The 25,824-nt window shown below is 41.1% G+C and overlaps 1 long non-coding RNA gene, 1 other non-coding gene and 1 pseudogene across 2 annotated transcripts; 1 reads left to right on the forward strand and 2 right to left on the reverse strand.

Annotated features, from left to right (window-relative positions):
- Positions 1-4: 4 nt before the first annotated feature.
- On the forward strand, positions 5-21,633 carry LOC116286181 (uncharacterized). The gene is made up of 5 exons (XR_012066366.1): positions 5-191; positions 7,635-7,702; positions 16,244-16,400; positions 18,122-18,231; positions 20,348-21,633. It is a non-coding gene; the product is annotated as an uncharacterized lncRNA (long non-coding RNA).
- TRNAS-AGA (transfer RNA serine (anticodon AGA)) lies at positions 5,224-5,297 on the reverse strand. Its single transcript has one exon. It is a non-coding gene; the product is annotated as a tRNA-Ser (tRNA).
- Positions 9,345-10,009, reverse strand: LOC140690947 (transmembrane emp24 domain-containing protein 10 pseudogene; annotated as a pseudogene).
- Positions 21,634-25,824: the final 4,191 nt, after the last annotated feature.

Raw genomic sequence — 25,824 nt, forward strand, 5'->3', positions numbered from 1 at the left:
CTTTGCGGCCGCGTTTCCCGCCCTTCCGAGAGCTCACCCGGAGCTCCCGGACATGAGGGACCCGCGCTGAGCTCGTGGCACCGCACGCGGGCCCTGAAGGCGCCTTTGGCTCGGGGCCGCCCCGCCTGAGCAACCCGTATGTCGAACACAGTCAGCTGCCGGGCTTTGTGAGCGGACGCCTGCCCGCTGAGGTAAAACACACCCACAATTATTCTTTCATTATCACCCTATTTCCTTCATAGAACTTATCACAATCTGGATTTATTTCTTAACCTCTTTTTCTTTCTTCATCATCTGGAATGCAGGTTAGCATCATTAGAGGCCTGATCTGTGTGGGTCACCTCAAGATCCCCAGTGCCCAGCACACAGTAATCATTCAATAAACTTGGTGGCCTGAAATAATAAATGACCGTCTCTTCCTCCTAAGAGCTTCTGTGGAGTTTCTCCACCCTTTTCCATCCTCATTCCCTGCTGGGCTCCTTTGTGAATTTTGTTTAGATCTTGAATGGGTAAATGAGCTGTGGGTGAAGCCTTCACTTTTCCTACTGACTGGTCCACTCTTTGAGGGCAGAAGCTGTCTTTTATTATATTCGTTGAAGGTATTAATATAGTTGGATGAACTAATTTATGCCTTAAGAGACAATTAAAAATTGATCGCGCTACAAGGGGGTTTTAGAAATTATCAAAGCACTTTACAGATGAGAGTTTAGGTAATTTGTTCAGGGTCCCAGGCTTGTTAAGAGACCAAGTCACAAGTACAGTCCATGGTCTGACACCTCTCATTTCAAGGCTCTTTCTTCTCTCCAGCCAGTCTAGTTTCTGATTACTTTTCTGTGAACCTGACTTACAGCTCAGACACAAAAATCCCAAACCCAAGACTTGCTTCTTGTCAACTAAAAGCTTTTGAGCTTGTTCTTCATCTTTCAGTTAAATCTAGCCCTGGGGATGATGGCCAAAAAACTCAAAAGTGCTATATAGTATTCAAACAATTTTCCATCTTCTTCTGTACCTTTCAGTGCTAAGAGATTGGAAATTGTTCCTGTCAAAGTAAAAGTATCTTGTTTGTTTTGGAAGGAAAAAATATACATTGTGGGAGAAATCAATCATTGTTTAGAGATTTCCAAATAACCACTTATTAAAAGTTTTGCCAAATCCTGAATCCCGTAGTAAAATAACATGTGAAACAGATGAAAATGGGCAGGGAGAGATCTTATTTGAGATGACTTTCATTACCTAAATTTGACCTCTCTCTCTTTAGACACATGTTTCCTTTAACTCTGTGTTCCTGAGACATTTGTCCCTCCTCAGTAGTCAGTCTCTAGTTAGACCCGTGCTTTTTGAGAATTAAAGACCATTCTTCCTTCTCAGTTAATGGAAATTCAGGATTCCTTCTTTCCTCTTCTTGATCATTTTATATAGACAGTACCTGGTTAATAGAGTCTTGTGGAGTCATGCTCTCGGCTTTTAGAATTTTGGAGTTTTTCCTGAGATGTCTGACAACACGCTGCATCACAGGAAGCAGATATACCTTTTGTCTGACTGACTGAAACTGTCCTCAAGTTGAGTTTACCCCTGGAAATCTTCTTCTAAAGATGGTTTACTTGAAGGTTATCAAAGTAGACACTGAATATAAAATTCCCAGGAAGACATCTCTAAATCTTTCTCCCTGTTCAGTGCATGCAATCATGATATCAAATACAGAGGAAAGAGACTGGGGTGAAGGGAGCAACTACTCTTAACATCATCGTAACTTATAGTCATCATAAACCTGACACTACCACATTTATTCATTCACCAAACATTTATTTTGCACCTGCCGTTTATAAAGCACTCTGCTTGGCATTGTGGGGACCAGATATAATAACTTGGTCTCTGAGCTGTGAAAGTTTACAGTTTAGTAAGTGGGGGAAGACCTGTAAACACATTACTCACATAGAAAATAGTTTGCAAATATTAATGGAGATATAAATTATATAATAGAGTGTAGAGGATGAAGCTGTACATTCTGAAATCAAGACAGCTTCACAAAGGTGGCATTTTAGAAGGAGAACATATGTATATAATTTCCTTTGCTCATTTTTGGGCAGTCGTTAGGCCACTTCAAATCAATAAAAGCAGACATTTTGCCCACCACTTTAGAACTAGGAAAGAAAAGATGTAAGAGATCCTGACTCCTGTTAGCAACAAGCTTCTGAAAGCTAAATATTGCCTTTGCAATCCCAGGTGCTTCACTCATGATTGAGAGTGCCAGCTGCATTATTTCAAGCCCTCTCATTTCTGCATTAGGGTGTTATTTTATCCTCATCTCCATTAGGGCATACAGTAGCCATGGGACTTTTTTTTTTTTTTTTGGTCACTGGTGTTTATATATGTGTTTATGAATGTGACTCTGGAATCCTAGAACTTTAAGTATCGCTGAGAAGAAAAGAGGCAAATGACTGAAGTTTAGAATCAAGCCTCTGTGTGTAAATTAGCTGTATTGCCTTACTTAATTAGAGTAATTTTTAGAGAGAAAGACAAAGAATTGCCAACTTGGCTTTAAGCTTTTGAACTGGATTCATTCTTTGGCAGCCAAAGAGAAGCCAGTCAATATGCAAGAAGCCTCAACTACAAGGACTAAACATGTGCTCCCACTGCTTCTGCCCATACGCTGTCAGTCAACAAAATATAATTCCATGTGTAGGTGACAGTTTATTATGGTGTTCATGCCCACTCAAGGGTTGCATATCAATTTCTGCATCCTTTGAATTGATCTTTTTCTAACTGGCAGAAGAATTCCATGTGGATTGTGCTTCTAGCGAAAGCCTAGGGTTTAATGAATTGGAACAGGAAATGACAAGGGCTGTAAATGATAGGCTGCTGCCTGTTTGAGTGCCCCAACTAAGAAATGATGTCAGGGAAAGTACTGAACTCTCAAACAGTATCGAAATGTTCTCTTTGGCTACTTGGCTCTGTTTTCTGCTGACTATGAAGTTTTGTTGATGTGTAAAATGACATTATTCCTCTTAATATTTATCATTTAATAGAAAGGTTTTGAATAAAGTAGATTTTAAACTGGCTTTCTATGATTGCTACTTGGTACATCTGCAGACATCTGAGAAGAAGTGATATTCAAAATTTGCCACACCACGGACAACCCATATTTTGAGGCCGTTTACTTTCTACATATTTTGATGCTTGGAAAATGACAGTTACCAAAAATGGTTTAGAACTCCCATGAGAACACAGTCCAGGCTCAGCCCCAGGAGAGACTTTTTTTCCCCTTCTTTTAGTTTATACTAACCCAGTGATAAATTAAATGTATAACTACTGACAACTTTTGACTGAGACGATCCCTAGTTTAAGACTCAGAATACTTACGATCTTAACATGAACTGAATATAGTAATACAAGACATCTGAGGCGGGGTTTTCTAACATTTCTCCCCATTAAACAAACAAAAAGCAGTTCCTTCCTGCTAAGAGAAACGTTAAACAACTGGAAAATAAGACATTATAGGAAAATTACCTACATAGCTTTAAAAATGAAAGGGAAAAAGAATTGCAAGAAGACGTCATTTAGAGTTTTGCTATAACTTACACATAGGAAAGCTACCCCAGAAAGCCAGATTTCTGTGAAAGTCATATTCTCAAATGGGCCAGGGGCTGTGTTAACCTTGGTCACATCAATGCGTAGCACAGAAAGGTTTTTCACTGTAATGAGAGGCATTGGGAGAATCCAAAATGTGAGCTCATCAGTAACCTGTGGACAACCCCCCACAACCTTTATTTGTTGCAAAGTGACTAGACATAAGGCATGCTCAATAAGCACATGCTGAATGAGTTCATATATGATGTTGGAAGAATCCCAAATATCCAAGCGATTAACTGGAATGTGTTCAAGTTTTGCATAATGGGTTGATCTTTGAAAAGATGCATTGCAAATTTCCTATTTCTGTCGATCATATTGTTTTTCCATTTATCCTAATTTGAAGCCATTATCTTTCTGTGTGTTAACTTTTTATTCAAGTATAGTACACATACAGAAAACCATCTTCTTTTTTTTAAATTGAGGCATAGTTGATTTATAATATTAGTTCCAGGTGTACAACATACTGATTCAAATTTTTATAGATTATGCTCCATTAAGTTATTATAATATTGGCTATATTCCCCTTGCTATACAACATATCCTTGCAACTTATTCATCTTATACACAGTAGTTTGTACCTCTTAATCTCCTACCTTCCCTCTTTCCACTGTAACCACTAGTTCTCTAAATCTGAGTCTCTTTCTGTTTTGCATATACATTCATTTGTATTATTTTTTAGATTCCACATGTAAGTGTTATCAAACAGTATTTGTCTTTTTCTGTCTGACTTATTTCACTAAACATAATTCCCTCCAGGTCCATCTGTATTATTACAATGGGCAAATGAGTAATATTCCACTGTGTGTGTGTGTGTGTGTGTGTGTGTGTGTGTGTACATATGCACGCACACACTGTATCTTCTTTATCCATTCATCTATTGATGAACGTGTAGATTGCTTCCATGTCTTGGCTATTGTAAAAAAAAAATGCTGCTGTGAACATTGGGGTGCATGTATCTTTTTGAATTAGTGTTTTCATTTTCTTTGTTGTTGTTTTATTTTTTGAGGATTACATGAGAGTGTTTATAATGTAGTAGTATAAATAAGTAATGTAGTAAGTAGCTTACAGTAGTGACTGGCATATAATAAAGGTTCAGTTAATAGTTTTTATTATTATAAGACACACTCAAGAGACCAAGTGGAAGGAAGGGCTCATTCCATTCTGAACCCCCTTTGGTGGTACACTTTCCTTTCTTTTTTTTTTTAAACTATTTTTTATTGAGCAATAGTCATTTTACAATGTTGTGTCAAATTCCAGTTTAGAGCACAATTTTTCAGTTATACATGAACATAGGTATATTCATTGTCACCTGTCACATTTTTTTTTCTCCATATCCTTGCCAGCTTTTGTTATTTTGGTCTTTTTGATGGTAGCCTTTCTGACAGGTGTGAGGTGATATCTCATTGTGGCTTTATCTGCATTACTCTGAAGATTAGGGATGTTGAGCATCTTTTCATGTGCCCGTTGGTCATCTGTATGTCTTCTTTAGAAAAGTGTCTATTCGAGTCTTCTGCCCATTTTTTTAAAAAAATTATTATTGTATTATTTTATTATTTTATTTGGGGGGAGGTAATTAGGTTTATTTATTTTTAGAGGAGGTACTGGGGATTGAACCCAGGACCTCATGCCTTCTAAGCATGCACTCTACCACTTGAGCTATACCCTCCCCACTTCTTTCTGCCCATTTTACATTTTTTAAAATTTAGTTGTACCAGCTGTTTATATATTTTGCATATTAACCCCTCATTGGTCATGTCGTTTGCAAATATTTTCTCCCATTCAGTAGGTTGTCTTTTCGTTTTGCCAGTGGTTTCCTTTGCTGTGCAAAAGCTTTTAAGTTTAATTAGATCCTATTTGCTCAGTTTTGCTTTTGTTTCTTTTGCCTTAAGAAACAGATCCCAAAAAAACTTGCTACAATTTATGCCGAAGAGTGTTCTGCCTATGTTTGCTTCTAGGAGTTTCATGGTTTCTGGTCTTACAGTTAGGTCTTCATTCCACTTTGAGTTTATTTTTCTATATGGTGTGAGAAAATGTTCTAATTTCATTCATTTGTGTGTAGCTGTCCAGTTTTCCCAGCACCATTTATTGAAGAGACTGCCTATTTTCCCATTGTATATTCTTGCCTCCTTGGTTATAGATTAATTGACCATAAGTGTGTTGGTTTATTTCTAGGCTCTATTCTGTTCCATTGATCTATGTGTTTGTTTTTGTGCCAGTACCATAGTGTTTTGATCATTGTAGCTTTGTTGTGTAGTCTGAAGTTATGGAAGATGATACCTCCAGTTCTGTTGTTCTTCCTCAAGATGACTTTGGCTACTTGAGATCTTTGTATTTCTATACAAACTTTAGAATTATTTGTTATAGTTCTGTGAAAAATGCCATTGGTATTTTGATAGAAATTACACTGAATCTGTAGATTGCCTGGAAACTATGGCCATTTTAACAATATTAATTCTTCCAGTCCATAAACACTGTATATCTTTCCATCTGTGTGTGTCGTCTTCCATTTCTTTCATCGGTGTCTTACAATTTTCCAAGTACAGGTCTTTTATCTAATTAGTTAGATTTACCCCTAGGTATTTTATTCTTTTCAATGCAATGGTAAGTGGGATTGTTTTCTTTTTTCTTCACCTAAAATGATTTCTGCTAGCCTTTATTTGAGAAAATTTACACAAAAATCCCCAATCCAATACTTACAAGTGAATCTGTATAAATCCCACATGCTTCTTTCCATTAAACAGAAAAATGGCTTATGACAGGGGTTTATGACAACAGATCAACGGATAACAAAGCTTACTTAAACTGTATTATTCTCATCAATAATTTACAGACTGTTGAGTAACCAGGTCAAAAATGGAGGAACGCACATAACATCCTTTTTTTAAAAGCTGATTTGCTCTTGCACTAGTCTTTTACCAAAAGCAAAATTTTTACTTTTTAGATAAAATCCAGGTATAATGTCAATGAACTTTAACTCTAAAGCATAAATGTCCAAGTTGGTAGTTTTGGCATGAGTAAAAGGAAAGGACATGAAAGAACTTCAGTTTCATGAAGTCATATTTGGGAATAAAACATCAGCAAAATAAAATATTCTCCTCTCCTATCTTCTTCCCAGACATTTTGTCAGAACAGAAGACTAACCAACTGAATAGCTTTCATTGCTTCTAAAAGGGAGAAAGGTACCAGTCAGAAATATGAAAGAGTATCTTGTTAGGCTAATGGTACAGAACAGAATTTCACCTTTAAGCATCTAGGGATGGATCTTAACTCACAAATTTGGTTATTTTCTTTCCTGCTTGGATGTATCCTCTGTCATTCAGTATATGTAATACCACAGATAGACTTTCTCAACATCTGCTGCCTTTATGATGAGGATTCAGCTGTCAGGGTCTCAGAAGCAGTACCTGTCAATTCTTAACAGCAGATGGCAATGTTGCACAAATTAATGAAAACCACTTTTATGCCACACCAGAGAAATTCATACAGGGAGTCAAAGGAAGGGTGGAAAAAAGGCTTTGGGGTTCACAGTAGCTGGAACATTTAAGAGAAGAGCCTGAGATTTTAACAACATAACTTACTCCCTCTTCCCTCTTTGTACTTTATCCAGGTCATCACAGCAGCATTCTCTTAATTCCAATATGCTGCTTCTTAACTACAAGCTACAGGGCCCCTAAAGCCTGTAATTCCTGCCATTGCTATTAGACAAGCCCTGTAATAGTCGGTAGGGGTTAAAAAAGAGATTACAGAAAGGACAAACTCCTACCCACTTTACTGGAAGAAATGGGGAAATTTTCAAGTGATAGTATTTTTCACAATTGTTTATGAACGTGGTCATGTGCGTCCACACTTTCTCTTATTTACATTAGTGTTGGCCTTTAGGCATCTCATATTCCCATAGTGATTCTTGGCTTTGCTTTCACAACATATATCGTCGAGTATTTACTCTATTCATGATCCTCCCAGGTGTGTTATTTTTAAATAACTCGTATGTCTTCATTTTCTAGGTGGAACACATAAGAACAGAAATTAAATGGAACACATAAGAACAGAAATTAAGTCAGTGACTTGCCATGTAAGAAGACGTGGTAAATTTTACTTATTTTTTTCCTTTGTAGAAGTCAGGTTAAAAATTTAAGCAACCACATAACTGGCAAAGGACTTGTATCTAGGATGTAAAAGGAACTCTCAAAACTCAATAGTGTAAACCAACTATACTTCAATTTAAAAAAACCTCAATAGTAAAAAGAACACACAATCTAATTATAAAATGGGCAAAGGACATGAACAGCTATCTCACTGAGGAAGACAGATGACAAATAAACACATGAAAAAGATGTTCAACATCATCAGCTATTAGGAAAATGCAAATTAAAACCACAGTGAAGTATCATTACCTATGCCTATCAGAATGACTAAAACATAAAAAATAATAGCAAATACTGGTGAGGATGTGGAGAAACTGGATTGATCACACATTGCTGGTGGGAATATAAAATGGGTAGTTACTTTACTCTGGAAAAAGAGCAGGACAGTTTCCTACAAAAATAAACTGTTTTCCATACAACCCAGCAACTCGTCTCTTGGGCATTTATACCAGAGAAATAAAAATTTATGTTCACATAAAAAAACCTGTACATGAATGTTCACAGCAGCTTTATTAGTAATGGCCGAAAACTGAAAACAACCCCAATGTCTTTCAATGGGTGAATGGTTAAACAAACTTGTGGTATATCCACACTATGAAATATTACTGAACAATAAAGTGGAACAAACTGGTGGAATATGCAACAACTTGGATGGATTTCAAGGGCATTATGCTGAGTGAAAAAAGTCAATCTCAAAAGGTTACATACTATATTATTCCATTTATATAACACTCTTAAAATGACAAAATTAGAGAGATGGAGAACAGATTAGTGGTTGTCAGAGTCTGGGGCTTGGGGGTGAGGAAGGAGGTGACTGTAGCTATAAAAGGGTAGCACAAGGGATCCATGTGGTGGAACGGCTCTGCATCTTGTGTTGGTAGTCACATGAATCTATACGTGATAAAACTGCTGGAACTAAACACACATAAATGCACAAAAAGAAAAAAGTTCAAGCAACTGAGCACAAATATTTTAGTTCTCTAAAATGAAATTTGCTTTAAGAGTTATCTATACTTCAGAGCTCATTTGTATGAGGTGTCACATCCATCGCCCTTTTAAGAGACACAAACTTATGAAAGGGTATCACCGGAAGCTACCTAAACATTTCAGCTAAGAATCAAGAGAAAGTTAAGGGTGTTCTCACACAGAAATTCAACTAGGACAATCTGAATGAAACAAGTTCAACACGGTCATACAAATCTTGGTAAAGGAACTAGAGTGGAAGCCCAATCTGATGAGCAAGTGGGAGAAGGAAAGAAAACATCATTCAAACAGATCATACGAGGAAACCCAGTCCAAATGCTGGCTTTGGCATTTGGGTAACCCCTATTTTTTGTCATAGGTGACTCTAATAATAGTCTTATTGTCAAAACCAGTCCAAATCCTACCAAGTTAAAAAGAAGTCCCTCTTCGGCTTGTTGGGTGTAGGTGGTAACCGATGTCTTCCCACACCAAGAGAGATCAGTTCTGGCAGGAAAGCTCCAACGTGCCATGATGGTGCTGTTGGTAGGCTGCTTCAGGTAGGCACGTCCCAGCGACGTTCTGCTGGCTAAGATACAAGGTGAGGAGACTGGGCTTTATTACTCCATCAACTTCTTGGCCTTGAAGAAGCGACGCAGGTAGAAGACCTGCCAGGTAGCTGGTCCAATGAGGCAGAACATTGAAAAGATGCTGAAGTACAGGACCCGAGTATTTGTTGACTCATTGGTATCATGCATCTCTCCCTCTCGCTTCTTCATATAGGCAAAATTATTAACAATAGCTTCTGAAAGGTCTTCTAGGCACCGTAGCTCCACCTCCAAAGGTTTGAGCTTCTCAACTTTTGCAATCTCTTCGTAATTTTTCGCCTCTACTCCATGCTTCATGTGTAGGAGCATGAGTTGGTCAGGTATTCGCCCTGTTCCCTTGCTCTCAAAACACACTTCGAACATGTCATCTTCAGTGGTAAAGGCAGATTTTCCCTTGGTTGCATCCTCCTTGGAGTACAGAGTATGGCCAGCAGCATCTGTGATCTTGAGATGGGTGTGCAGGCCACCAGCACCCCCAGGCTGGTCGGTGATCTCGTAGGCGCCGGTCACCAGCAGGTCCTTGTGGATCTCCTTGTGGAGGCACTTGTGGGAGTTAACGGGCAGATGGAAGGAGATGGTGAGGTTGGAGCTGGGGCCAAGCAGGAATAAAAGCAGCAATGATGGGTAAGGGCCACGCTGGGCTTGTGGGCCAGACAAACCAGACATGGTGCCGGAGACTGTTCACCACCCCGGGCCTCTACTGCACCGGAAATGGGAGGAGGGGATTGTTTTCTTAATTTCTCTTTCTGGTAGTTTGTTGTTAGTGTATAGAAATGCAACAGATTTCTGTATATTGATTTTGTCTCCTGCAACTTTACTGAATTCATCGATAAGCTCTAGTAGTTTTATTCGGTGGTGTCTTTAAGATTTTATTTGTATAGTATCATGTCATCTGCAAACAGTGACAGTTTTACTTCTTCCTTTCCAATATGGAATCCTTTTATTTATTCTTCTCATCTAATTGTGTGGCTAGGACTTCCAATACTAACGTTGAATGAAAGTGGCAAGAGTGGGCATCCTTGTCTTGTTCCTGATCTTAGAGGAAATCCTTTCAGCTTTTCACCATTAAGTATGATGTGAACTGTGGGCTTATCATATGTGGCCTTCAGATTATATCATATATGTTGAGGTATGTTCCCTCTATACTCAATTTGTGGAGAGTGTTTATATAAATGGATGTTGAATGCAGATGTTGAACCATCCTTACATCTCTGGGATAAATCCCACTTGGCCATGGTGTATGATACTTTTAATGTATTGTTGAATTTTGTTTGTTGATATTTTTAATAGACTTTATTGTTTTAGAGTAGTTTCAGGTTCACAACAGAATTGAGCAGAAAATAGAGTCACACATAGCCCTCCCCACCCACACATGTATACTCCCCTAGCCTCAGCACCCCTCATCAGTGTGGCATATTTAGTACAATCAATGAACCAACATGGACACATTATTATCAACCAAAGTCCATAGTTTACATTAGGATTTACTCTTGATGTTGTACATTCTATGGGTTTTAACAAATGCATAATGACATGGAGCCACAACTATAGTATCATACAGAATAATTTCATTGCCCTAAAAATCCCTTGTGCTCCATCTGTTCATTCCTCCCTCCTTCCCTCTCTCTCCCCAAACCCCTGGAAACCACAATCTTTTTATTGTTTCTGTAGCTGTGCCTTTTCCAGAATGTCATTTGGTTGGAATCGTACAGTTTGTAGCCTCTTCAGACTGGCTTCTTTCATTTAGTAATATGTCTTTTAAGTTTCTTCTATGTCTTTCATGACTTGATAGATCATTTTTCACTGCATATATATTTTTTAATTTACATATATGTACTGTTCATTGTTTCTAAGAACATTTAGAGCTTTAGCTTTTTAAACTTACATAGTTATCAAAGGAATAAAGCCAACCACAAAATAAGAATTAACTCAAAAAGATACATACACCCTGCTATTATCAGCAACATTATTTATAATTGCCAAGACTGGAAGCATCCTGAGCGCATATCAACAGTTGAACAGATAATGGAGATGCAGTATATATACTGCATCCCATAAAAAAGAAGGGTATTTTGCCATTTGCAGCCCTTCATTCACTTTTTTTTTCACTTCAAAAGCCAGAATTTTATAACTGGCAGAGAGACATTTCCATTACATCAAAAACAACAAAATACCTAGAAATAAACTTAACCAAGGAGGTTACATATATTCTGAAAACCGAAATGACACAAAGAAATGGAAAGATTTCTTGTGCACTTGGATTGGAAGAATCAACACTATCAAAACGGCCACACTACCCAAAGCAACCCACAGATCCAACACAACCCCCATCAAAATACTTGCAACATTCCTCACAGAACTGGAACAAACAATTCCAAAATTTATAAGGAACCACAAAAGCACCGAACAGCCAAAGCAATCTTTTGTAGGTCTCTCTCTTTTTTTTTTTTCTTTCTTCTTTTTGTTATCTTTTCTTATGGTTTGATGACCAGAGAAGTTCCTTTAACATTTGTTGTAAAGCTGGTTTGGTGGCGCTGAAATCTTTTAGCTTTTATCTGTGAAGCTTTTGATTTGTCCATCAAGTCTGAATGAGAGCCTTGCTGGATATGCTTGCTAATATTTTTTGAGGATTTTTGCATCTATGTTCATTAGTCATATTGCCTGTAATTTTCTTTTTTTGTGGTATCTTTGTCTGGTTTTGGTATTAGGGTGATGTTGGCCTTGTGGAATGAGTTTGAAAGCAGTCCTTCCTCTGTAATTCTTTGGAAAAGTTGTGAAGCCATCTAGTTCTGGACTTTTGTTTGTTGGGAGTTTATTATTGTTATCACTGATTCAGTTTCATTACTGGTAATTGTTCTGTTCATGTTTGCTATTTCTTCCTGGTTCAGTCTTGGGAGATTATACAGTTCTAGGAATTTGTTGATTTATTCTAGGTTGTCCATTTTATTGGATTAGAGTTGTTTGTAGTAACCTTATGATCCGTTGTACTTCTGTGGTGTCGGTTGTTAACTTCTTTTCTCTACTGATTTTACTAATTTGGACCCTCTATTTTTCTTGATGAGTTTAGTTAAAGGTTTATCTATTTTGTTTATTGTTTCAAAGAACCAGCTCTTAGTTTAGTTGATTTTTTTCTATTGTTTTTCTAGTCTCTATTTATTTCCTCTCTGATCTTTATGATTTCCTTTGTCTTACTAACTTTGGGTTTTGTTTGTTCTTCTTTTTCTAATTTCTTTAGGTGAAAGTTTAGGTGGTTTGAGATTTTTCTTGTTTCCTGAGGTAAGCTTATATCACCATAAAATTCCCTCTTAGAACTGCTTTTGCTGTATCCCATAGATACTGTGTGTTTTAAAGAAATTTTTATTGAAGTATAGTTGATTTACAATGTTGTGTTAATTTCTGGTGTACAGCATAGATTCAGTTGTACATATATATACATTTCATATTATTTTTCATTAATACAAGGTATTAACTATAGTTCCCTGTGCTATACAGTAAGACCTTGTTGTTTATCTATTTTGTATGTAGTAGTGACTGATGGCATGAAGTCCTAGAGGAGTCAGGAGACAACTGGATCAAGAACACCTGCCTTGAAAACAAGAAAGGGGGCCTTTATCCTCTGAGACAGGATTGAAGGTGCTAAAGATGTAGGTATAGTGTAGATGTTAAAGAATAGGTGTGAGACAGCATGAAAGTTTTTCCCTCTTTTTCAGAGTTCATCTGCTCAGAGTGAGGGAGTTAAGTGTGATCCAGGAGTCTTAGACAAGTAAAGTCTTAGAAAAGACACATGAGAAATGAAAAAGATTTCTAACTTGGGAAATGTAAAATGACTGTAAGAACCTACTCTTAGGAAACATTCTGGATGACATTGTCACTGTGTCCTTGAAGTTCTTAGTGACATTGGTCTTTACTGAAGAAACCAATTTGTATCTTCTTGGAAGATGCCTACTTAAGGTTAACCCTTGTGGACTAGGTGTATTTATGATATATATTTTACAACTTTTATTTTCCTATCATGTACCAGACATGGGGGCTAACGGCAGTCATAATAATCATGTTGTAAACCTGCTTTACCATATATGTTCTCAATCAGCACAACCACCCTCAGAGACAGGCAAGGCACAAATTGCTTTTGCCACTTCACAAATGAGGAAAGACCTAAAAGTTTATGGACCTGCCCACACTGCATACCTAGTGAATACAAAACCAGGAGTTAATCACATTTTATAATCTAGGTTTCATGCTCTAACTTCTGCTCTTTATAACATGAACATTAACAACTGTATTAAAACAGGCTTTGTTGGGGGTAGGGAGGGTATAGCTCAATAGTAGAGTGCATGCTTAGCATGCAGGAAGTCCTGGGTTCAATCCCCAGTATCTCCATTAAATAAATAAATAAACTAACTATCTAACCAACCAACCAACCTAATTACCTCCTCTTCCCCAATTAAAAAAAATTTTTAAAGGCTTAATGAGTCATAAATGCTCAAGCTGCAACACATGACATGGAGCACCTAAACTTGATCATCCTTGGAATCATTTGCCAAATTTTTAACCTTTCTTGTTTTCGTCTCAAGATATTTTCTGATTTTACTTTTGATTTTTCTTTGATCCATTAGTTGTTGAAATGTGTTATTTAATTTCCACATTTTTGTGAATTTTCCAGTTTTCTCTTTGCTGTTGATTTCTAGTTTTGTTCCTTTGTGGTCAGGAAAGATACTTTGTATGACTTCAGTTTTCTCAAATTTTTTGAGATTTGTTTTGTGGCCTTGTTTTGTGATCTGTCTGGGAGTATGTTCCATATGCTCTTTTTTTCGTATATGTATTTTTATTGAAGTATAGTCAGTTTACAATGCTGTGTCAGTTTCTGGTGTACAGCACAATGCCCCAGTCATACATGAACATACATTTATTCATTTTCATATTCTTTTTTACTGTAGGTTACTACAAGATATTGAATATAGTTTCCTGTGCTATACAGTATGAACTTGCTGTTTATCTATTTTATATAAGTTATTATCTGCAGATCTTGAACTCCCAATTTATCCCTTTCCATCCCCTTCCCCCTAGTAACCATAAGTTTGTTTTCTATGTCTGTGAGTCTGTTTCTGTTCTGTAATTAAGTTCACTTGTCTTTTTTTAGATTCCACATATAAGTGATGTCATATGGTATTTTTATCTTTCTGGCTTACTTCACTTAGAATGATTATCTCCAGGTCCATCCATGTTGCTGCAAATGGCATTATTTTGTTATTTTTTATGGCTGAGTAGTATTCCATTGTATAAATATACCACAGCTTCTTTATCCAGTCATCTGTTGATGGACATTTAGGTTGTTTACATGTCTTGGCTATTGTAAATAGTGCTGCTTTGACCATTGGGGTGCATGTATGTTTTTGAATTAAGGTTCCCTCTGGATATATGACCAGGAGTGGGATTGTTGGGTCATATGGTAAGTCTGTTTTTAGTCTTTTGAGGAATCTTCATACTGTTTTCCATGATGGCTACACCAAACTACATTCCCACCAATAGTGTAGGTGGGTTCCCTTTTCTCCACACCCTTTCCAGCATTTATAGTTTGTAGACTTTTTAATGATGGCCATTCTGACTGGTGTGAGGTGATACCTCATTGTAGTTTTGATTTGCATTTCTCTGATAATTAGCAATATTGAGCATTTTTTCACGTACCTATTGGCCATTTGTATGTCTTCACTGGACAATTGTTTGCTTAGATCTTCTGTCGATTTTTAGATTGGGTTGTTTGGTTTTTTATTATTAAGTTGTATGAGCTATTTATATATTCTGGAAATTAAGCCCTTGTCAGTCTCATCTTTTGCAAATATTTTCTCCCATACAACAATCCTTCAAAGGATCATATACCATGATCAAGTGGGATTTATCCCTGGGGTACAAAGATACTTCAACATACACAGATCAATAAGTGTGAAACATCAGATTAATAGGGTAAGAAATAGAAATTACTATGATCACCTCAATAGATGCAGAAAAGGCATTTGACAAAATAAAACATCTTTCATGATAAAAAAATTCTCGATAATTTGGGTATAGAAGGAGCATAACTCAATATTATAAAGGCCATATATGACAAGCCCACCTTTAACATTATACTTAATGATGAAATGTTAAAAGTTTTTTCTCTAAGATCAGGAACATGACAAGGAGGCATACTTTTACCACTTCTTTTCAACATAGTACTCTAAGGATACTTTTCCTGATGCCCAAACAAGACCAAACCCCTGCTGGGGGTATTCAGAGCTCCCATCACTTTCTTTCACAGCCCTTCTCATGGTTTGCCAGGGAAGTTCGCATAACTCAAGGGTTCACTAGACTGAAAGCCCAGGTTAGGAACTGGGCCCGCTTTCCTTCTCATATCCCTGGACCTCGCAGGATAGGCACTCAATAATAGAAGCATCACAGAGCGGAGAGAGGAAACAGATGAGAAAAATAAAGGGGTAAAGAATGGCCAAGTGTGGCTGGGATGCCAGCTCTGGGGAGACAGAGCTGGACAGGCCAGCTGATGTCAGATACGGAATCTGGTTTGTATTTTGTGAACCAGGGATGTCAGCCAAGCATCCAGAGCAGGATAGCAGTTACATGTCAGCTCATTGGAGAGTAACTGGGACGACCTAGTATATTCCAAAAAGCCTTTGAGAACAGGGAATCTGGGCTGATTTACATTTTCTGTGTGCTGTGCTTGCCTAAGCTTTGCTGTTACTACTGTAAGTGAACGACACTGCAGAACTTCCCACTCAGCAGCCCTAGTGCTTCATCCAGTAGCTCATTAGGACGGGAAGTCCTTTCATTATGACCAGCGGAGCATTTCTGCACCATTCTTTAGCAAAGAATTCAAACATTTTTTGAGTTCAACCTTTTTTCAAACAGATGTTAACTAAAGTGAGCAAGGATTTGCAGCTGTTTGGAGCCTGAGTGGCAGATGAGCCCAACTTCTTGGGGACAAGTGTGAGTTACACCCCGAAGGCTGCCTTAGCAGGATGCCCAGACAGCACGCAGACCACCTCCACACCTGCGGGGATCTCAGGTGAGGGGTCCCTAATTGCTTGGTGATTAGGCTTGTGAGAGAAATACTTTCTCACAATAAGGCCTTGCTGGCAGCGTTAGCTTTGGGAGCTAGGCTGGGATCACTCAACTGCCTGTCCCGCCACCTCCTGAGGGAACCTAGGTTGTATTTAAACAGACCTCCTTCCCTACCTGTAACTGTGAGTGCCAGAGCAATCCAGATGTGCCTTCACTCTAAACTATAAAGAAACAATTAACCATAGTTAATGGCCCATAGTTTGTTATTTCTGTACTCTATTCCCAAGGTTCCCTCCTAAGTTATTAGCCAGAAAGAAACCTGCACATAAAACTATTTCATAGAAACAAAGGAAGTGAGCTCTTTTTTGCTTTATTTCCCTTTGATTTAAAGTAATGGGTCTTCCTAGTTGGAAATGAAGTTCATTCCCACAGAAGGGAAAGGCTACCTACCATTCACTGTCTCGCGTCATTACGATGCAGACAAGTAGACAGGATCGGCTACAGAATTTGCAGGACCCCTATTTACAAAATGAAAATATGAGGCCCCTTGTTAAAAACAGTAGGAATTTCAAAACTCCAAGAAGAGTGTTAAACCAAGGGCAGGGTCCTTCTGAGCACAGGGCCCTGTGTGACGGCAGAGGCTGTGCACACAGAATGGTCTGAGTACTAGGACAGGGGACTCCACCCTGAGGAGCTCAGGCATGTGGACAGCTGCTCCCCGGCAGAGCCTCTGCAGAGAAGAGAGCAGGCAGTGCGTCCAAGGACAGCATTCCCTTGGTGGTCCTCCCAGTTCTGATCTGCTTGGTGTTTGGGTATCAGAGGGTCTAAGGATCAGCAAAGAATTGGGGTCCCTTAGGACACTGGGATTGAGGAGGCATGAAGAGGGGGAGTTTCTAGGCATGGAATTATCACTGTTTTATTTTCATTTAATCAGCCAATTTTTAAAAAACTGAAGTAGAATTTATCAAATTTAGATGACTTTTCCCCCCTCTGAACCTACTCCTTCCTTTTTCCATCTTAGTAGGTGATCCAGCTAGACAGATCACTGTCCACCTAGTTGATCAAGGCAGAAACCTGGGATTGTCTTTGACTGATTCCTTCTCCTTCTTTGCCTCAGTAGTGCTGAGTCCTGTCAATTCTGCCTTCAGTGTCCCCCTTGGGCCCACACATCCACTCCTCTCTGCCTCTGCTGAGGCCACTATCGCTTCTGGCCATGATTATAATAACCACAGCCTCCTCAGAATCATGCAGACTAGAGTTTAAGTCCTCATTCTGCTGCACATTAGCTGAGTGACCTTGGATAGGGCTCTTCACTTTTCTGAGCCTCAGTTTCTTTATCTGTAAAACGGGAATAATACCACCTATCTTCAACGGTTGTTAGGACTAAATGAAATGACGCAGGTGGCTTATCACACAGTTCGTGCTCAGTGAATTAGCATCTTCTCTTTCCTTCTTCATCCTTCAGGCCTTAGTTTAAACATTACTTCCTTAGGAACCCCTCCCAAGTTGCCACAGGTTCCCACGGGCCACCAGACTGCTCTGCAGCATTCATCACACTTCCGTGGCTCCTGTCAGGCAGGGCTGTGGAAGTACAGAGCAGGGGAGGGTACCACGGAGGAAAGGGTGCCAGAGGGCTCCTTTCGAAGTTTTCTGCTACTCTGGACTAGAGGCGTGCAGTGCCCCTCTGAGGGCAAGGGTTCCGACACATTTCCCTCCTCCCTCCAGTTCGGCAGGTACAGGTACAAGGAGAAGTGCCGTTACCTTGGAGCGGGGCAGGTGGCCTGGGAAGCAAGCGGGATTCCTGCCTCCATTTTCTGGACTATATGAGAACGCAGGTAAGATGTGGGGAGTCAGAGCAGGCATTCAGGTGCCAGCTTTGGCAGGATGTTACCCCTCATGCTGCAGGGCAGCTGGACTTGGTGAAACATGATCTATTTCCTCCTGGATCCGTGACAGCCTCGTGGGTGGACTGGACAGATTTCCCCACAGATGAGAAATTAAAGCAGCAGCATAGAGTGGTCAAGGTCACACCCTAAATAAGTGATGAAGGGGCTAGAACACAGGCCCCACAGAGCAGGGTCGGGGCAGCACAGAGCTAGGCATACACAGGCGGGTACCCAGCTCGAGCGTCTTCTGGCTGAGTTGTCTCAACCTCTGATCAAGTCAGTGGCTGCTGCCTTATTTTCAAGTGAGGATAAAATAGTACTGACCGTAGAAGACTGATAGAATTAAATGTGTCACTTCATGGAAAGTACCCAAACAGTGCCTGGCCTAGGGTAAGTATTTTTACCTTCTTGTTCAATTCTCTGTTGAGAACCCTCAAATAGCTACAGAATGGAGACCAGTGTTTGGCCCAAATAGACTTCTTTGGCTTTTAACAAATACTTCCTGCCTTCCCTCATTTGCTAACCCGTGCCCTCGGGCTCAGTTCCCCAGACCTGCCCTCCTGCCTTGGCTCGTGGTGACCCAGTATCACCACGGGTTAAGTCACTGCTGTCCCTCAAGGGCAGGCTCTCTGGTCAGACACGTCGATGGGCTTGCTTCCTCCTCTGAGCATCTCTAGTCCATATCCAACTTGCTGTAACCACTAGGTTTTAGAGGAAGGCTGAAAAGTATTCTCTAAACGACTGACACGTAAAATTACTTTTCACTTAGACACTGTCTCACTGCTTAACAAACCCTCCATCCACCATAGTGCCTCTTCCGCTTTTACTCCATCTCTTATGATTGTGAGATGCTGTAAACTTCTGACATTGAAAAAACAAAACAGGTGCCAAAGTACCATTTAAGTTTTGCAAAACATGTAGAATTTCATAAAGTCATGTTAGTATTGTTGGGAAACTGCTTAAATGAGTGCAGTCCCTGGCAAATGAGGACTGAGAATGAGGCCCACTAATAAGTGAGGCGCACAGGGGGGTAGTCTGACTATCAAAGGACTGAAGGGTTAAGAGAAGCCCTCTGGGGAACTGAAGAAACCCTTTTGCAGGAACAACCCTGTGGTTGATTGCACTGTGGAAATCAAGCATGAAATGATGTTATTGTACAGTCATATGCCTTAGGAGGGAAATACATGTAAAATATTCTTTTTCTAAGAATTAGCCCATTGTTGCAACTACATTTTGCTAATAGATACTTGTTCCAATTAAGCCCTTTTCACTATTTACTATATGAAATTCTGGTCTCCATTTACAGTGGGTTGACACTTAAAAGGTCTTTTCAGGTCCCAGTTTTTTGGATAATGAGAGTCTTTTTACTTATTTGCCCAATCTTCTCTAGCAGATGGCACATTCTTGAGGGCAAACAGTGCCAGAGACAGAAATGCCATCTCATCACAAGGGACACGGGGGCAGGAATGTGTCTTAGTCACCACAAAAGCCTGTGCAGAACCATAGGCCTCATTAGTTAAGTGAATGAGTCACCTGGCACATCCAGAGCTGTTAAAGGTAAAAGACCCCATGGCTGAGGCCTCAGTTAGCGGCCCTAGAAATGAGGGGTCACCAGGTGACCTCAGACACCCAGGCTCTTGTCCTCAGCTCGGTCTGGGCTTTTCAGGCATTGGCAGTGATATTCAGAATTCTGGAATGCACTGGGGGGCAGAGCTACATGGAAGACAGGAGAGTGACAAGGGTGGCCCGGGACTCCTGGGTAAGGAGAGATAGAGGCCCCTGCTGCCGCCTCTTCTTTTCCCTCGTGCAGGACATAAAAGCCGTGTGCCAGTGTCGTGGTTCATTCCTGCCTGGGGTGGCTCAGAACTTCCTGTGACTGGGCTGTATGAACACACAGTTCCAGGGAAGGTGGGTGGAGGTTCTGGGAGGAATTAACTACAGTCTGGGAAGAAGAGGTTAACATCCTATTTGGGGGTGGGGGAGAGGAAGGCAAATTGGCATCAGTGTTCACACTTGCTCTAGGCTGACTGCTTGGGAAGGAATCACTGATATCCTTGCACTTTAGATCCTGCACGTGGAGGACAGAAAGCAAGGGTGGTACTGCAGGCCTTTCGTTCGGCCCTCCTTTTGACTGACAAGACTGGGCGAGCAGAGTCCTTAGGCCCATGAGAACCAGCCCCTGAGTTAACGCCTTGGAGCTGCACAGGGTGGGCGGAGGGGTGTGCACGTGGGGCAGCCTTGCCACTGGCTCAGGTGGGAACACCTGATGCGTTAGCAGTTCCCCAAGCCCCATGGGGACGGAAGCCTTAGCTGCATTTTTGGCAGCGATTCATGTGGAACTGTTGTTAATAATGTCTCCATGTTAAGTAGCTTGATTTATAAATCTCCAAGGAAGCACGTGTAGGAGAGTAGAGACCTGAACCTCAGGAACATCAAGACAGAAGCAGGGCCAGGACGGTCCAGCGCAGCCCCGGAGGCCAGTTGCCGAGGCAGAAGAGCCAGCAGGTTTATCAAGGGCGCCGCATCGTGGGTGCTCTGAGAAGAAATGTCTTGGAGCAGAGAAGATATTGGGGGCAGAAGTCTGAGGCAGCAGCTGGCTGGTTTATCAAGTCAAATGAAAGGACAAAGAACTATACTACGCACATCAGCTCCCAAGGGCTGACAGGGACTTCAAAATTGGGAGCTGGCCCAGTAGAGTACATGCCAGCTGGTACCAGCGTCTTCTGGGTGACTCGAAAGAACCTCCAGTTCCAGGGACTGATTTTCGTACTGGCATTTACAATTGACTCACATCTGTTTTAAGTTGGATGACAAAGCCTTAACTATGTGCTGCCACCTTAGGCTCTTTTGGCATTGGAGATGGCAAGGAGGACCAGCTGAATGCAAGGTCACAGCTTTTCCAACCTTGGGCTCCTAGTGGGCTCCCTTGCTAGACAGAGGACACAACCTGAGCCCAGGCATGTGCCTCAGATATCTGCGCAGCACAGAGCTGAGACCCCCCCTCACTCCTCCTCCTCTGCTCCTCAGCCTGGAGAGCTGATCTGCACACCTTATGGCTTGGTCTTCAATTAGGAACCTAAAACTCACCAGCTGTTCAGCAAAGTGAGGCCACATCAATCTCCACAGGGCTTGGGAGTTCTTGGATGCTGCCTCAACCCCAACACACAGTTTCTTTCTCTTGGCCCCCTTCCCATTGCTTTTATAGGATTTTAAGGCAGCAGTACACTTGCAGACCTGAATCCATTAAAAAAAATTTTTTTAAGTTCATATGTGAACTTTAAAGTCCTTGAGTAGTGATATACTGGCAATTTATCATAAAACTCAGACCAGAATATTACCTCTACAAGGTGGAAGACCCCAGGGCAGGACCAGTCGTCGTGCAGTTTTAATACATGGTGGGACGGAGAGCACTGTCTGGCTGTAATCGTTCAGAATGTCCACCAGCAGCCAGAGACGGACATGTCGTCTCATATCATGGACACTTACCACCAACCCCCCCTTTGTGGCAAGTGCTCTGCTCTAGATGAGGAAATGCCCACTCAGTTCCTCACCTGTGCACGGGCAACTCAGCTGGTGTTGCAGGGCTCGGATTCCAACCCAGGGCTGTGGACTCAGAAACCCAGGTTCTTTCCAGCAAACTGGTGGTTTTGAAACTAGCGTTTGTTGCAGCGCTTCAGAGGTTCCCTAAAAACATTCGCTTCAAATGTCCTGTTAAAAGTCATTCTTAGTATGTACACTCAGATATAAAACATGCAATACTTAGGCTGCCTGAGACCTCACAGAAACGCCTCCATTACTGTGTTTGTGTGGGCTTCTCAGGGGTCATTGATCCAGAGGGTGCAACAACTCAATGCTACTGGTTCTCACCATAGTAGTTTTACAGATCATAACCTCAGGGTGTTTCCTACCCAGTGTATGGAAGTTAAGGGTGGAAAGCACGTATTGGATATTCTTTTCCAAATCCTGTTTTTCAAGCATCTACTTCAGTTTTGTCAGACAGGCTATGACTATTACCACTTACCTATATACAGTCAGGATTTTCCCTCTATACCATACAAAACAGATTCAGAAATAAGTTAAATACTGACACAGTTCACAGCTAACCCATTTGCGTTAGTCAAAAATGCTCCTTCCACCCTTGTCACCCCACTGATTTAAGACATTATGACTTGAACTTAGCTCATGCTATTAACATTTGTTTTTATGTACTTGAAAGGTTAAAATGAAAGACAAAAACCCTGCATTATAATATCAAAACCTTCTGATTTTAGTTAGGAGGGAGAGTAGGGCCCACAGTTTAAGCCTTTTGGTAACAACTTCTAAGCTCTTCTGCAAGATTCCTGGCTTGGCTAACTGAAAGAGAACCAGATTAAAATAGCTATTTATCTAAGGCTGCTTTCTGGAAGCCTAAGAGTACTGACCTGAGGGGATCAGAAGAGAAAGTTTCTTACTCAGATTTTGCTGTTTATTCATTGGTAACCCTGGATGAATCTTTGCTGATACCTGAATCTCAGTTTCCGCAACAAAAAACCAAGAGGTTGGATTGATCACTAACTTCAGACTTTTAAGTATCAAAACCTTTCTTCTAAATCAGATCTGACTTGGACGCCTAATACTGAATGGGACTGGAGACTCGCTCCCCACAGAACAGCATGGAAACCAGGAAAGTGCATGATCTAAGGTCCCTCTTAGTTCTAAATGTCAGGATTTCAAGTCAAGTCCCAGGCCTCTGAAACAGAAACGCTGACTCCTGCTGCCCCCTCCTGGCCAGGCCCCTCCCTGGTTCTTGGACAGGCTACAGGGCTGAGCTGATTTATTCTTGGCACCTAAAACACTGGTCACAATACTGGCAACCCGAGTCCAGGGGCTGAACAACTGTTTGTGGGTGAAAATGACACGTTTATTTAGTTTACACCGAGGCTTCAGCACAATCAATGCTGTTACAATAGGCAAGCACTACTGTCAGCAGCAACACATAGTATATTAACCAGGATCCAAGCCTCACGGGTTAAGTTTGCATTAAAAAAAAAAAAAATCAAACCAATCAGGAAGCAGTTAAAGTTCAATTTTAAATGCCACTGTAAAACAAATTTCACTGAAAATACAATTGAAATGCAACTGCTATGAACGCTGTAAGAAAACCTGACTAAGAACTTGGATATTATAGAAAAGACAGTGGTAAATAAAATACAGTAGCAGCATTTAAAAACTTTGTAATTCCCATTTCAGAGGGTACCCTTCCCCTTTCCCCTCATGTCTCTGAACAACTGCCTAGCCTAAAAGAGCCCCGTTCAACCAGGGAGGCAGCTGTTACTGCACAAATGTGCAGCAGGTAAACTTCACTCAACGGAGAGGACCAAAGCGTCAGTGTGGTTATGTGCTGGGGGCAGGGACACTGGTATTTCAGTCAGAGGCTTAAGAGCACAGCCTCCTATACCTGCTAGAAGCCTCTCACATTCTGGTCCTGCCCTCCAGACATCTCATCAGTAACCTCGACTTAGAACAAATGTTCTTAGAAAATGACTAGAAATTAAACAGCTGGGACTCCTGCCATATTTTCCACAACTCCAAATGGAGAGTCAGTCATTTCGCTCCACAGCCCAGGGCCCACTTTTAACTGTTAGCCTTACCCTCTGCTAATGCAATCGGGTGGGTACAGCTGGAGCCCTGGACAACAGGTCACTTGAACACACATCAGCTAAATGAATTCCTGCAACAGCACCTTCAAAGCAGCCCTCATTCTTAAGAAATCAGTAGAGGTCAGAGCTAGAGTTAACGACTTCAGTGGGCATGGGATCTCCAGCCTCAAGTGCAGCGGTCAAGTCTATCAGCTGTCTCAAGGACAAAGGCCCAAAATCATATTCTAGGGTTTACTCTCACTTCCCATTCGTATATTTTTGTAATAGCTGGAAATTAACAAGTCTTCCAGCAGCATTTTGTTCATTCCCCTTTAAATCTACCACAGTACCTTTTTCTTAGACTATTCCTTTGCTAACATAGAAATGAACACTGAGCATGTTAGCAAAATTACTAAAGAAAAAAATTTTCTATACACCTTCACTAGGAAGTCCCAGTGGATTAAGGCAGCCCTGTCATTTTTGGACTGGGATTAAATAGACCAAAGTAGATAGAAAATATTAAGACAACCAGGATAGGGAAAAAAAACAGGAGGGGGACATTCTGGCAGCTCAAGGTCACAGTTAGGACCACTGCTCAGACCACATTCCTCCATGTGACAGCCTGAAGAAAGCTGGCCTCATCCTCGGAGAACTTCTCTTCTCCACAGACAGCCATCTTCCACCCACACTGTGCAGGTCTCACTGGCAGCCTAGCTCTTCATCTTCCTAACTCCAGGAGTTCCCCATCTATGGTCGTCACAGCCTTGCTACGTTCTACTGGTGTTTTTTAACTCACTGAGGACTGAACCATTAGACCTCAGAAACAGTAGGAGCTTTGTGTAGACACACATTGGTTATGACATACACTCACTCAGGTTTTTACAATTTGGTCTGAACACAAGCTCAGGTCCCTGATGGACTGAAGGCAGCTAAAGTGGCACTTTTTCCTCCCAGAGGACAGGCTAATTCTCAAACATCTGCAGGATGGCCCGCACAGCTCTCAGACTGGAACCAGCTGAGCTGTTTTTAAGTGCCTGTGGACTTTAGGCAGTGAGTACATCCAGCAAGTGACCCTGGAGGTGTCTCTGAGCAGGTTACTCATCAGCCCAGCCCAACTCAGTAGAGATTTGGGCACCACTCAGTACCTACCTTCCCTAGGGAGGAACTGTATAGCATGTGCCCCCACAGGCCTGGGGGATGGGAAGGGTGCCCAAGACGACACGGGAAAGAAAATCCACCTCCGTGAAAAGCAAGAACTAGTCAAGTGACAGAAGCTATGGCCTTCTCAGCTGATTGCAGGTCTAAGGAGCAGAGGTTCTTCCCTCTGTGTAGGAGGGAGGAGACCTCTGGTTAGGCACATAATTCACTCACATTCCAATTCAGTTCCTGCCCTAGGGTCTCTCTGCCCACCCAAGATTCTCTCATCCAAGGACAGGCAGAGCAGACACACCTTCTCGTCACCCTCCCCCCAACACCTTTCGGCCTCCACTGCATGCAGGCCTCTGTGCTCAACTGCTGCTACAGCTGCAGATGATGCTCCCTGGCTGGGTTGGGCTTAAGGGGCCATAGCACTGGATGCCCTGAAATCAGCAACAGCAGGGGAAAAAAAACCTGGGAGGACAGAGTTTTAGTTACTGCTGACATTCAGTTCTTCAGATAAGGAAGAACGGCTGATTGTTAAGATGTCTGACTGCTTTGCCTTTTTAGCTCTGGAGGTATCAGGGCAAAAACCACCACGGAAATGTATTTCAGTATGTGGGCTTCATGATACGGCTCCTTGCCAAGAGTTGAAAATAAGTCTGTAGTTTTCCTTTGCCAAAGTTCATTTTCCCAGCAGCACCTCAAATTGCTTCTGTGTAAGAGAAAAATGGGATGAGGAGGGAATAAACCACAGGGAAAAGAATTAGAACGTGTTAGCAAATGC

Source organism: Vicugna pacos, chromosome 32 (assembly GCF_048564905.1).
Source record: "Vicugna pacos chromosome 32, VicPac4, whole genome shotgun sequence".
NCBI classification, from domain to species: domain Eukaryota; kingdom Metazoa; phylum Chordata; class Mammalia; order Artiodactyla; family Camelidae; genus Vicugna; species Vicugna pacos.